The sequence below is a fragment of the Bufo gargarizans genome, chromosome 5, assembly GCF_014858855.1.
Source record: "Bufo gargarizans isolate SCDJY-AF-19 chromosome 5, ASM1485885v1, whole genome shotgun sequence".
NCBI lineage: Eukaryota > Metazoa > Chordata > Amphibia > Anura > Bufonidae > Bufo > Bufo gargarizans.
The window spans coordinates 319,090,487-319,104,504 of NC_058084.1; positions in this window are offsets into that span (position 1 = coordinate 319,090,487).

Genomic DNA, 14,018 nt, shown 5'->3' on the forward strand with positions numbered 1-14,018 from the left:
CTGGACTCTTTCTCTCTATGCAGACGTTGTGACATAGTTTTTGGAAAAAGCTATGGGAAAAGCTATTCTGTTTGTGTGGAAATGATTGTGTCTTGAAGCATTTTTACTATGTTTTAAGTATGAGAACAGCGATCTTAGCCACTGTGTCAATGGACTGTAAAGAAAGATGTCACAGAACTGCTGAGGGCTGTGTACCTTCAGCTCGCGATGGCTTAAGCGGCAGACAGTATATTTCCCATACCTATCAGTGGTATATTCCAACACAGGCCTGCAGGTGGCAGCACTGTGATGGATAAAAACCAGTCGCAGAATCCAATTGGTAATCTAATAATTGCGAGTTATAGCCACTAGAGATGAGCGAATTTTCACTTATGAAATTCGTTCACGCTTCATTTACTGGTAAAAAGTGAATTGCAATATGGATTCCGTCACCACGGACCATAACGCAATTCTATGACGGAATGCATAACGGAATTCCTTTAATGGCATTCCGCCATTCATTCCATCATAATAGAAGTCTATGGGCTTCAAAATGAATCCGTCCCATTTCCGTTATGCAGGAGAGGACTCCGTTTTGCAGCCCATAGTCTTCTGATATGACGGAATGAATAACGGAATGCCTCTAAAGGCATTCCGTTATGCATTCCATCATAGAACTGCATTATGGTCCGTGGTAACGGAATCCATAACGCAGTTCAGCTTATACCAGTAAACGAAGCGTGAACCAATTTCAAAATATGAACTTGGCTCATCTCTAATAGCCACCTAAGGTGACTTAAAAAAAAAAGTAAAAAAATAAATAAAAAACTGTTCAAATCCCCCATTCCCAAAAATTAAATAAACAATTAAGAAATAACGCATCATAGGCATCGCTGCATCCAAAAACGCCAGTACTATTAATATATAACAATATTTATCCCATCTGGCGAATGGCGTAACAGAAAAAAATAATTCCACTACATCATATGCAATATTAAATGGTGCCCTTAGAAAGTACAACATGTCATGCAAATAATCAAGCCCTTACAAGGCTATGTGCATGAAAAAATAAAAAAGTTATGGCTCTGGGAAGGCGGGGAATGAAAAACAAAAATGCAAAAATGTAAAATCGCAAGGTCCTCAAGGGTTTAAAGAGCCACTTAATATAAAAAAAAAAGATAACTAAATCTACTGGCTGATGATATTTTAAGTAACAAATCCTGTTGCAAATCTCCTACAGTTAATATAGAGTCATTGGCAGTGTATATTTTGGCTGCAGACGTGAAATTGTCCAAATTTTTTCACAAACCTGTTACAAAGTTCCTTCAATTAATAATATTGAATGTGCACAATAAGTGTATTTTCCAGCTCACCATCAGCAAATATTTTTGCCGCAGTCGGTGTTCAGAGCAAGACATTACTCTTCCGATACTACTGCGCGTGTACTGCCCCTGTTAAGGCATCATTTTGAAATGCTTGTTCTGAACAAGCCACTGGTTTTTCCATTACTACCGTGTCTATAAAAACCAGCAGCCATCTGCCCCCAATAAGAGACAATTTTGCAACTATTTTAAGAGTATGGTGGTAATATTTAATCATTGTATGGTAATTCTCGATTGTGGGATAATGTGATGATATATATACAGCATGTGCATTATTTTCTGTGTGGATGCGGGACATATATTTTGATGCCCTGATCTTTTAAGACCCTAGCAATGCCCCTAAAAGAGCTAGAGATCAGCTCTGCAGCTTTCTGCATGCCACCTGAATTTGAATTGACTTAATTTAACCCTGTTAATACAATATTTCAGCACTTGGGTCCCCACTTTCCATTTTACCAGGGTCACAATTTCTACAAAACCGGCCCTGCCAAGGAACAGGAGGTATGATAACATTATGTTGTGTTGCTCTGGTAAGGAACCTGTTATTAAAAATGTGAATCTCAGCCATGCAGTGGCATAGCAAGCAACCAGGGGCATAGCTATAGGGGGTGCAGAGGTAGCAGTCGCTACCGGGCCCAGGAGCCTGAGGGGGCCCAAAAGACCCTTGTGGTGCATAAGAAGACACCAGTATTATAGAAAGTGCATGATGGTCAAGTTACACCTCTGGCTCAAGGGGGTGCCATTTCAATTTTTGCCTTGGGCAGCACGAAGGCCTTGTGCTTCCTGCCCCTAGCCACAAAGCACTGAGGGAAGGGGGGCCCACGCTGAACTCTTGCACCAGGGCCCATGAGCCATTAGCTACGCCCCTGCAAGCAACCATAAATTTGGAATGGGACCGCACTCCACCTTGAGCAGCAAGTTCAGAACGTGAACTTAAAGACATTATTTTGGTCTCTCCAGTGCATAAATATAATACACACAGTGACGTCACGGTACAGGAATAATGCACATAGATTATATGTCACGCTTCTATGGCTTAATAAATGTAGGTTAAGGGATAGTTCTAGGTGTCTCCGGTGTGATCTACCAGACGCGGATCAGCTTCATATGTTTTGGTCTTGCCCAGAATTAAATCAGTATTGAAATGGTATTAATAATTTTCTCATTTATAAATTGAAGATACAGATTCCTTTCGGGGTGGAATGTTTTATATTGAGCAATCTTTCTTGGTTAAGCAGTCATAAATATAAAAAGATCTTTTTAGGTAGAATACTATTTCTGGCCAGACTTCTGATTACTCGGGTCTGGTTTTCGCGATATACTCCAGATGTTAATACATGGATAAACTTGGTCAACAAGGTTAAAAACTATGATAATATTCTATATAAGCAAAGAAATGCTCAAGAGAAATGGACCAAGATATGGGAGGCCTGTTTTTTTTTAAACTTTAATGATATATCTGGCTTTTTTTTGTTTTTCTCCCTCTACCTTCCTTTTTTGCCTTTTCTTCTCTCCTGTTGTTCTCTCTTTTGAGTGATAGTGACATTTGAGACACATCAAGGGTAGGGGAATTGGTGGTCTATGGGGAAGGAAAAGTAAAATAATATTGTATTTAGAAAAATTTAATTGTGTGATTTTTTTCTAATAAAAAAAAAATAGAATAATGCACACAAAACATCACCATGTACTGTACCTGTGCGCTCACTGCATAGAAAAAAGCACACAAGATGTCCCAGCATAGGGATAATACAGTGATGGGATAATGTGCCCAGCAGTGGTAACCACTTCCATACTCATCATTAACGGTGCTTATGTCTGAGTGCAAATGAGCACCCTTAGTTGTTGGGCCCTACAGTAACTTCTACAGTATGCCTGCTATCCTGGTACTTATGCCCCTGGAAGAAGCAAAAAGTGATCAGGTTGCTGTTTGGTAAGGCTGCATTCACACACAGCCATGTAAATCTTTCATAAGAGAACTGTTTTTTTTTTTGTTTTTTTTATAAAACCCCACCATAGATATGAAGCAGGGCTGCTCTTAGAAGTGCATCTGGGGGGATGCGGTCAGAGAATATACCCAGGTTCTGAAACTCATCAGAGACTCCAACAAGCAGCTTTGCCGTAGGTCAGTTTCAGAGAAGTGTATTATAGATGAGTGCCCCAGTCTGACAGATCCCATGTCCATAATATACTCGTCTCAATCTAGCCTTAGGCCAATTTCACATAAGCGTATTTGTCCGTGGACTGGACTGAAGTGCTCCTATGGCGTGGATGATTATGATGCTGTGTGTTCCTGGCCTGTACTCATGGCATTATGAGTACAGTTCAGTACAAGCGAGGTCAGGCAGGAACACACAGAATCAGAAATCATTACATAAGGGTCCATTCACACGTCTGTGGAATGGGTCCGCATCCGTTCCGCAATATCCGGAACGGGTGTGTACCCATTCATTCTCAATGGGGCAGGAATGGATGCGGAGAGCACACTATGTGCTCTCCGCATTTCTGGAGCGTGGCCCTGATCTTTCAGTCCGCAGCTCCGGAAAAGAATAGAACATGCCCTATTCTTGTCCACAATTGCGGACAAGAATAGGCAGTTCTATGGGGGAGCCGGCCGGGTGTATTGCGGATTCGCAATACACCACGGACATGTGAATGGACCCTTACTGTGAGTTTACATCAGCAACATCCCCCTGTATTCTGTTTACATAACTGTGGAGACTTGCTAACACTGACCATGTTATGTAAACAGAAGACAGAGGAGCGTTGCTAAGGCTCACAATGGGCCACTTTAGACTTATGTTTCTAACAGAAATATACGATTTCAGTAATTAAAGTATACTACAAAAATGCTCAGTATCACTGCCCCTACACATTACAAAAAAAAAAAAGAATGACAATTACACTTTAATTTTAACCACTTCAACCCCCCTAGCTGAAACCCCCGTAATGACCAGGCCACTTTTTACACTTCTGCACTACACTACTTTCACCGTTTATTGCTCGGTCATGCAACTTACCACCCAAATGAATTTTACCTCCTTTTCTTCTCACTAATAGAGCTTTCATTTGGTGGTATTTCATTGCTGCTGATATTTTTACTTTTTTTGTTATTAATCGAAATGTAATGATTTTTTTTATTTTGCAAAAAAAATAACACATCCATATATACATTTTTCGCTAAATTTATTGTTCTACATGTCTTTGATAAAAAAAAAATGTTTGGGTAAAAAAAAATGGTTTGGTAAAAGTTATAGCGTTTACAAACTATGGTACAAAAATTTGAATTTCCGCTTTTTGAAGCAGCTCTGACTTTCTGAGCACCTGTCATGTTTCCTGAGGTCCTACAATGCCCAGACAGTACAAACACCCCACAAATGACCCCATTTCAGAAAGTAGACACCCTAAGGTATTCACTGATGGGCATAGTGAGTTCATAGAACTTTTTATTTTTTGTCACAAGTTAGCGGAAAATGATATATATATATTTTTTCTTACAAAGTCTCATATTCCACTAACTTGTGACAAAAAATTAAAACTTCCATGAACTCACTATGCCCATCACGAAATACCTTGGGGTGTCTTCTTTCCAAAATGGGGTCACTTGTGGGGTAGTTATACTGCCCTGGCATTTTAGGGGCCCAGATGCGTGAGAAGTAGTTTGAAATAAAAATCTGTAAAAAATGGATGCAAAAAAGTGTCACACATCTGGTATCGCCGTACTCAGGAGAAGTTGGGGAATGTGTTTTGGGGGGTGTCATTTTACATATACCCATGCTTGGTGAGAGAAATATCTTGGCAAAAGACAACTTTTCCCATTTTTTTATACAAAGTTGGCATTTGACCAAGATATTTCTCTCACCCAGCATGGGTATATGTAAAATGACACCCCAAAACACATTCCCCAACTTCTCCTGAGTATGGCGATACCACATGTGTGATACTTTTTTGCAGCCTAGGTGGGCAAAGGGGCCCACATTCCAAAGAGCACCTTTAGGATTTCACAGGCCATTTTTTACAGATTTTGATTTCAAACTACTTCGCACACATTAGGGCCCCTAAATTGCCAGGGCAGTATAACTACCCCACAAGTGACCCCATTTTGGAAAGAAGACACCCCAAGGTATTCCGTGAGGGGCATGGCGAGTTCCTAGAATTTTTTATTTTTTGTCACAAGTTAGTGGAATATGAGACTTTGTTAGAAAAAATAATATATAAAAAATATCATCATTTTCCGCTAACTTGTGACAAAAAATAAAAAATTCTAGGAACTCGCCATGCCCCTCACGGAATACCTTGGGGTGTCTTCTTTCCAAAATGGGGTCACTTGTGGGGTAGTTATACTGCCCTGGCATTCTAGGGGCCCTAATGTGTGGTAAGTAGTTTGAAATCAAAATGTGTAAAAAATGACCTGTGAAATCCTAAAGGTGCTCTTTGGAATGTGTGCCCCTTTGCCCACCTAGGCGGCAAAAGTGTCACACATGTGGTATCGCCGTACTCAGGAGAAGTTGGGCAATGTGTTTTGGGGTGTCATTTTACATATACCCATGCTGGGTGAGAGAAATATCTTGGCAAAAGACAACTTTTCCCATTTTTTTATACAAAGTTAGCATTTGACCAAGACATTTATCTCACCCAGCATGGGTATATGTAAAATGACACCCCAAAACACATTCCCCAACTTCTCCTGAGTACGGCAATACCACATGTGTGACACTTTTTTGCAGCCTAGATGCGCAAAGCGGCCCAAATTCCTTTTAGGAGGGCATTTTTAGACATTCGGATCCCAGACTTCTTCTCACGCTTTCGGGCCCCTAAAATGCCAGGGCAGTATAAATACCCCACATGTGACCCCATTTTGGAAAGAAAACACCCGAAGGTATTCAATGAGGGGCACGGCGAGTTCATAGATTTTTTTATTTTTTTGGCACAAGTTAGCGGAAATTGATTTTTTTTAGTATTTTCTCACAAAGTCTCCATTTCCGCTAACTTGGAAAAAAAAATCAATCTTTCATGGACTCAATATGCCCCTCACGGAATACCTTGGGGTGTCTTCTTTCCGAAATGGGGTCACATGTGGGGCATTTATGCTGCCCTGGCATTTTAGGGGCCCTAAAGCGTGAGAAGTAGTCTGGAATAAAAATGTCTAAAAAAATTTACGCATTTGGATTCCGTGAGGGGTAAGTTGAGTTCATGTGAGATTTTATTTTTTTGACACAAGTTACTGGAATATGAGACTTTGTAAGAAAAAACAAAAAAAAAAACTTGGGCCAAAAAAATGTCTGAATGGAGCCTTACAGGGGGGTGATCACCCATATAGACTCCCTGATCACCCCCCTGTTATTGATCACCCCCCTGTCATTGATCACCCCCTGTAAGGCTCCATTCAGACATCCGTATGATTTTTACGGATCCACAGATACATGGATCGGATCCGCAAAACACATACGGATGTCTGAATGGAGCCTTACAGGGGGGTGATCAATGACAGGGGGGTGATCAGGGAGTCTATATGGGTGATCACCCCCCTGTAAGGCTCCATTCAGACGTCCGTATGTGTTTTGTGGATCCGATCGGATCCGCAAAACACATATGGATGTCTGAATGGAGCCTTACAGCGGGGGGATCAATGACAGCGGGGTGTTCAGGGAGTCTATATGGGTGATCACCACCCTGTCATTGATCACCCCCTGTAAGGCTCCATTCAGACGTCCGTATGTGTTTCGCGGATCCGATCCATGTATCCGTAAAAATCATACGGACGTCTGAATAGAGCCTTACAGGGGTGTGATCAATGACAGGGGGTGTATATGGGGTGATCACCCCCCTGTCATTGATCACCCCCCTGTAAGGCTCCATTCAGCTGTCCGTATGTGTTTTGCGGATCCGATCCATGTATCCGTAGATCCGTAAAAATCATACGGACGTCTGAATGGAGCCTTACAGGGGGGTGATCAATGACAGGGGGGTGATCAGGGAGTCTAAATGGGGTGATCAGGGGTTCATAAGTGACTGGGGGGATGTAGTGTAGTGTAGTGGTGTTTGGTGCTACTTTACACAGCTACCTGTGTCCTCTGGTGGTCGATCCAAACAAAAGGGACCACCAGAGGACCAGGTAGCAGGTATATTAGACGCTGTTATCAAAACCTGTTAAGGGTTAAAAAAATCGCATCTCCAGCCTGCCAGCGAACGATTGCCGCTGGCAGGCTGGAGATCCACTCGCTTACCTTCCGATCCTGTGAACGCGCGCGCCTTCACAGGAAATCTCGCGTCTCGTGAGATGACGTGTATATGCGTGACTGTGCGCAGCGCTGCCGCCTCCAGAACGCGATCCTGCGTTAGGCGGTCCGGAGGTGGTTAAGGAGTATTGTGACGACAGACACAGCTGGTTGATCCCTAGCCTCTGACAGCTGGAGCATCCCCACCACTAATACCAAGCTGGTATAACATTTACCATTTGAGGAACATAGTACATATGTTGTGAAATATTGTAACTTACTCCTGCAGGTAAAAGAGAGCGATGCTTGTAACATAGTACATAAGGTCGAAAAAATACATCTGTCCTTCCAGTTCGGCCTGTTATCCTGCAAGTTGATCCAAAGGAAGGCGAAAAGCCCATGTGAGGTAGAAGCCATTTTTCTCCACTTTAGGGGAATAAAAAATTCCTTCCCGACTCCAATCAGGCAATCAGAATAACTCCCTGGATCAACGACCCCTCTCTAGTAGCTATAGCCTGTAATATTATTACGCTCCAGAAATACATCCAGGCCCCTCTTGAATTCCTTTATTGTACTCACCATCACCACCTCCTCAGGCAGAGAGTTCCATAGTCTCACTGCTCTTACCGTAAAGAATCCTCTTCTATGTTTGTGTACAAACCTTCTTTCCTCCAGACGCAGAGGATGTCCCCTCGTCACAGTCCTGGGGATAAATAGATGATGGGAGAGATCTCTGTACTGACCCCTTAAATATTTATACATAGTAATTAGATCTCCTCTCAGTCGTCTTTTTTCTACCTTCTGTTCAAACTTTCTTGATTTTCTGCCATTTTCATTGAACGGAAGGAATTAATAGTTCAGTACATATCATACATGCATTGTCCTGGTTGGAGGACAACTGTGTTCCTACTTTTAATAGCTAGTGATATATTGAGAATTTAGTCGTTATTAATTGTCAGTATGGGGAAACCATGAGAGTATTTTCCTTACCTGGACTAGTTGATGCTACAGTTTCCTTAATGAACACAAGGGGGAGCTCACATTCCACAGATGGATGTAAGCACATGCTTTTATGAAGGGAACAGCCATGTGCAGAATAATATGAAAATAAGACGGGATGTCCAGCTTTCCAAAAAAGACGTTGTTCTTTATTCCAAAATAACACAGGATAAAAGACAATCCAACACGGCAAGCAGGTCTACATGTTTCGGATGCTCTAATACTGATCCTTATTCATGGTGTCATGAATAAGGATCAGTATTAGAGCATCCGAAACATGTAGACCTGCTTGCCGTGTTGGATTGTCTTTTATCCTGTGTTATTTTGGAATAAAGAACAACGTCTTTTTTGGAAAGCTGGACATCCCGTCTTATTTTCATACAGTTTGCAACTGGTGCCCCTTCCAAGCACCGTCCGTGCTTCCACTGCAAGACTGACCAGGTGAGCGCCGCCTACGGAACTTTTATACTTTGTGCAGAATAATGCATTACTTTACTGCCATATACAGTGGATATAAAAAGTCTACACACCCCTGTTAAAATGTCCGGTTTCTGTGATGTAAAAAAATAAGACAAAGATAAATCATTTCAGAACTTTTTCCACCTTTAATGTGACCTATAAACTGTACAGCTCAATTGAAAAACAAACTGAAATCTTTTAGGTGGAGGGAAGAACAAATATTAAAATAAAATAATATGGTTGCATAAGTGTGCACACCCTTAAACTAATACTTTGTTGAAGCACCTTTAGATTTTATTACAGCACTCAGTCTTTTTGGGTATGAGTCTATCAGCATGGCACATTTTGACTCTTCTTTGCACAAACACTCTAAATCTGTCAGATTGCGAGGGCATCTCCTGTGCACAGTCCTCTTCAGATCACCCCACAGATTTTCAATCGGATTCAGGTCTGGGCTCTGGCTTGGCCATTCCAAAACTTTAATCTTCTTCTGGTGAAGCCATTCCTTGGTTGATTTGGATGTATGCTTTGGGTCGCTGTCATGCTGAAAGATGAAGTTCCTCTTCATGTTCAGCTTTCTAGCAGAAGCCTGAAGGTTTTGTGCCAAGAGGAATAATTCCCTCTAGCTTAACTAAGGCCCCAGTTCCAGCTGAAGAAAAACAGCCCCTTGGCATGATGCTGCCACCACCATGCTTCACTGTGGGTATGGTGTTCTTTTAGTGATGTGCAGTGTTGGTTTTTGCACCAAACATATCTTTTGGAATTATGGCCAAAAAGTTCAACCTTGGTTTCATCAGACCATAACACCTTTTCCCACATGCTTTTGGGAGACTTCAGATGTGTTTTTGCAAAATGTAGCCTGGCTTGGATGGTTTTTTTCGTAATAAAAGGCTTTCGTCTTGCCACACACAGCCAGTACTTGCAAGATATTCCAACCAGTGTGCCTCCAGCTGTTGCAAAACTACAACTCCCAGCCAAAGGCTGTCCAGGCATGCTGGGAGTTGTAGTTTTGCAACAGCTGGAGGCACACTGGTTGGGAAACACTGACTTAGACGCATCCAGCGCTGCTTCTAAGGCCCCTTCCACACGAGCGAGTTTTCCGCGTGGGTGCAATGCGAACGCATTGCGCCTGCACGGAATCCGGACCCATTCATTTCAATGAAGCTGTGTATATGTGCGTTTGTTTTCACGCATCACTTGTGCGTTGCGTGAAAATCGCAGCATGTTCTATATTCTGGGATTTTCATGCAACGCTGGATCCATAGAAGTGAATGGGGCTGCGTGAAAATCGCATCCGCAAGCAAGTGCGGATGCAATGCATTTTTCACGGATGGTTGCTAAGAGATGTTGTTTGTATACCTTCAGTTTTTTTATCACGTGCGTGCAAAACGCTGTGAATCGTATTGCACCCGCACGATAAAAACTGAACGCAATCTTTTTTTTTTTTTTTGCTGCACCCTGCGCAACTTAAACCGAGAACCATGAAATACCAGGGAAAGAATAAGGAAGGGTACTGTCGTGGGGTCTGGAAAATCTGATTACAGGTGAGTGTAATCATCATTTTTCCCTCCCCCACGACAGCACCACAGAGAGAGATTACAGAGAAGAATACCCCTTCCTTACGGGGGGCCACCACTTGCAGAACTTTCTTACGAACAGAAATCAGAGGCAGAATTTAGTTGGAGATGATAGAGATGGTAAAAGGTATAAGGAGAAGACCACGTGGCAGCCTTACAGATTTGCTCAATAGAAACAGTAGCCTGTTTCAGTCCAAGAGGTAGAGACTACGCGAGTAGGATGTGCTCTCAGGAGAACTTCCAGAAGAGGTGTAAGCCAGGGAAATAACTGTCCTAATCCATCTGGCTAGTGAACTCTTTGAGGCCCACCTTTATTTATGCCAGAAAGAGAACAAAAAACGCAGAGGACTTTCTTCAATCCTTGATTACCCCTAGGTAACGTATAAGGCATCTCCTGACAATACTAGACACTATACTTAAAGCCCAGCATAATCTTATAAAATAAATCTCATGGGTTTCTCATGAAGTGTTTATCAAAATAATCATAACAGATTTAACAAAACATCTCAGAGAAGTACTTATCTTGACAAAGAATGATCAAAACTGAAGATGTTTGCCGAACACAGATTCCTTTGGTGCAGAATAGATTGCGAGACAGATGCTTGTCCAAGATCCACTGGAGGCCCTTTGTTACATTACCAGAAGAGGAGCTCGCGGATCTGCCACAAGACGTTCAAAGAGCCCCCTGGCCGCTTCAGACCCCCTAGGGTCCCCACCGCCCAAACGACCCTCCAGGGCCTCCCTGGGAAGTTCTAGATCGGCGGCAAGTATAGGGTTTTGTTGGTGCGCCATACCTCCTCTGTATGCCATCCAGACTAAATGTTCCAACCCATCTTCTTACTCCCAACCAGGAGCCATATAGGGCTTTGTTGGTACACCATATGTCCTGTAGGCCATCCAAGCAATATGGTCCAGCCCATATCCTCATTCCCAACCAGGAGCATTATAGGGCTTTGTTGGAGTGCTAAACTACAAATTGACAACCAGACATAGCCACAGAACTAGTTCACCCTGCCTGCATAGCCACCAAAGTAGACTGCCACCAAGACATGGTGGCACCCCAGGCACAGCTGGTCATAGACATCCACTAAGAGCCAAGTACAGTCATCTAGACCCTGCTTCATGAGCGGTAGCCATCAAGACATGGCAACAGAAGAGCTGAGGACATGGGTTGCTAGATGGCCGCTAGCACATCCGCAATACCCAGTCCCCATAGCTCTGTGTGCTTTTATTGTATAAAGAAAACGATTTGATACATATGCAACTTAACCTGACATGAGTCCTGTCCCTGACTCATCTCACGTGCAGGACTCATCTCAGGTTAATTTGAATATGTATCAAATAGTTGTTTTTTTTACACAATAAAAGCACACAGAGCTATGGGCACTGGGTATTGCAGATGTGCTAGTGGCCATCTAGCAGACCATGTCCTCAGCTCTATACACAAAATACCAGTGACAGTATCCCTTTAAGGCTCCATTCACACGTCCGCAAAATGGTACGGGTGCGGACCTATTCATTCTCTATGGGGACGGAATGGATGCGGACAGCACACAGTGTGCTGTCTGCATCCGCAGTTGCGGAGCGCGGCCCCGATCTTCGTTTGTACTGCCCTGGCATTTTTTGGATGAAAAAAATCTCTGCCAAAAAATGTGAAAAAAAAAAAAAAAAGAGGGGAAAGGCATCTGCCAGGACATAGGAGCTCCGCCCAACATCCAAACCCACTCAGCCCGTATGCCCTAGCAAACCCGATTTCTCCATTCACATCAATCGATGTGGATGAATAAATCATTGCCGGAATTTTTTTTTTTTTATATATATATGTACAGCAGGCTGGTTTTCCAGCCTGCATTTGTGGGAGGGGCATAGGGTACTTAACCTTCCTTGCAGCATTCATCAGACGTCGGCATCGCGTGGTGCCCCACCCTACCCTCCCTCATCTCCAGTCTCGCTCCAAGCTCAGACTCCCTGGGTTAGCCCCCTTTTCTGGCTCACCCGCGTTACATGGCTAAAGGCACACCACTAGCCAAGTTAGGTTCCACATCTCCAGTTCTCCACCTTCGGCCAGCGCTCCCCCGGAGCCTTGACCACAAATATATATATATATATATATATATATATACATACACACACACACAAAGTGTTTGCTAAAGCATATGAACACCTCAGCTCATAAGCCTCGGCAAACATATCTTTGCAGCAACGCAATAAATTTATTAACATTAACTTTATATAACATTTGAAACAGAACATTAACTTTTATAAACTTTATTGAACTTTTGGAACATTAACTTTTTTGCTTACCTGTGATTTTTATTTATTTTTTACCTTTAGAGGACAAACCTCTCCTTCCCCATGGGACAATGTGCAAAGCGCCCAGAGATGTGGCGAAGTACATTATGCACTTTGTCCCAGGTGAAAGGAGAGGTTTGCATCAGCTCTGTGTGAATGGGCCCTAATAGCCCTGTGTGCCTGTCCTGGTGAGATGTGATCCCTATGCTAGGTGTACCTGTGTGTGGCACTTCCGGAAACACTCCCCTAAGCATAGGGCAGGGTGGTCAGGACAGGAATAGCATGTGTCACGCCTTATTCCACTCCTGCTACAGACACGACATCTTTTTCGGGGTGACCCTTGGTTTGAGGTACCAGCAACAACATTGGGGAAATGTCGCTCGTGTGGACGGCTAACTACACTGGTGGTTGGGGCCACGGAACCTCCTGGATACAGGAGGTTCTCGATGATCTCTTCCTGAAATTTGAGAAAGGATCCTGTTCTCCCAGCCTTACTGTAGAGAACAAAACTAGTGTACATAGCCAATTGAATTAGGTATACAGACACCTTCTTATACCAGCGTCTGGTCCTGCGGGAGAGTAAATAAGGAGCCAATATCTGGTCATTGAAGTCCACCCCTCCCATGTGAAGGTTATAGTCGTGGACTGAGAGGGGCTTTTCAATGACACTGGTTGCCCGTTCAATTTGGATTGTCGTGTCTGCGTGAATGGAGGAGAGCATGTAAACGTCACGATTGTCTCCATTTCACCGCGAGCAGTTCTTCGTTACACAAAGCAGCCCTCTCCCCCCCTTGCAAGACGGGTGGTAACGAGCTGTTGGGGGAAAGCCCCGGCGACTAAGTTGCGCAGTGCCACAGCAGCCAATCTGTTCTAGAAACAAATGCCTGAAGAGGGGCACACTTGTGTAGAAATTGTGTGCACATAAAGGTGGTACCCCTTGCCAAATAAGGGTGACACCAAGTCCCAGACTGTCTTCCCACTGCTCCCCAGGTAGTCAGGGCAACCGACCGGCTCCAGGGTCTGATCTTTTCCCTTATAAATCCATAATTTGTAGGTATAGCCTGTGGCCCTTTCACAGGAGCTTATACAATTTGACCCCATACCAGGCTCGCTTG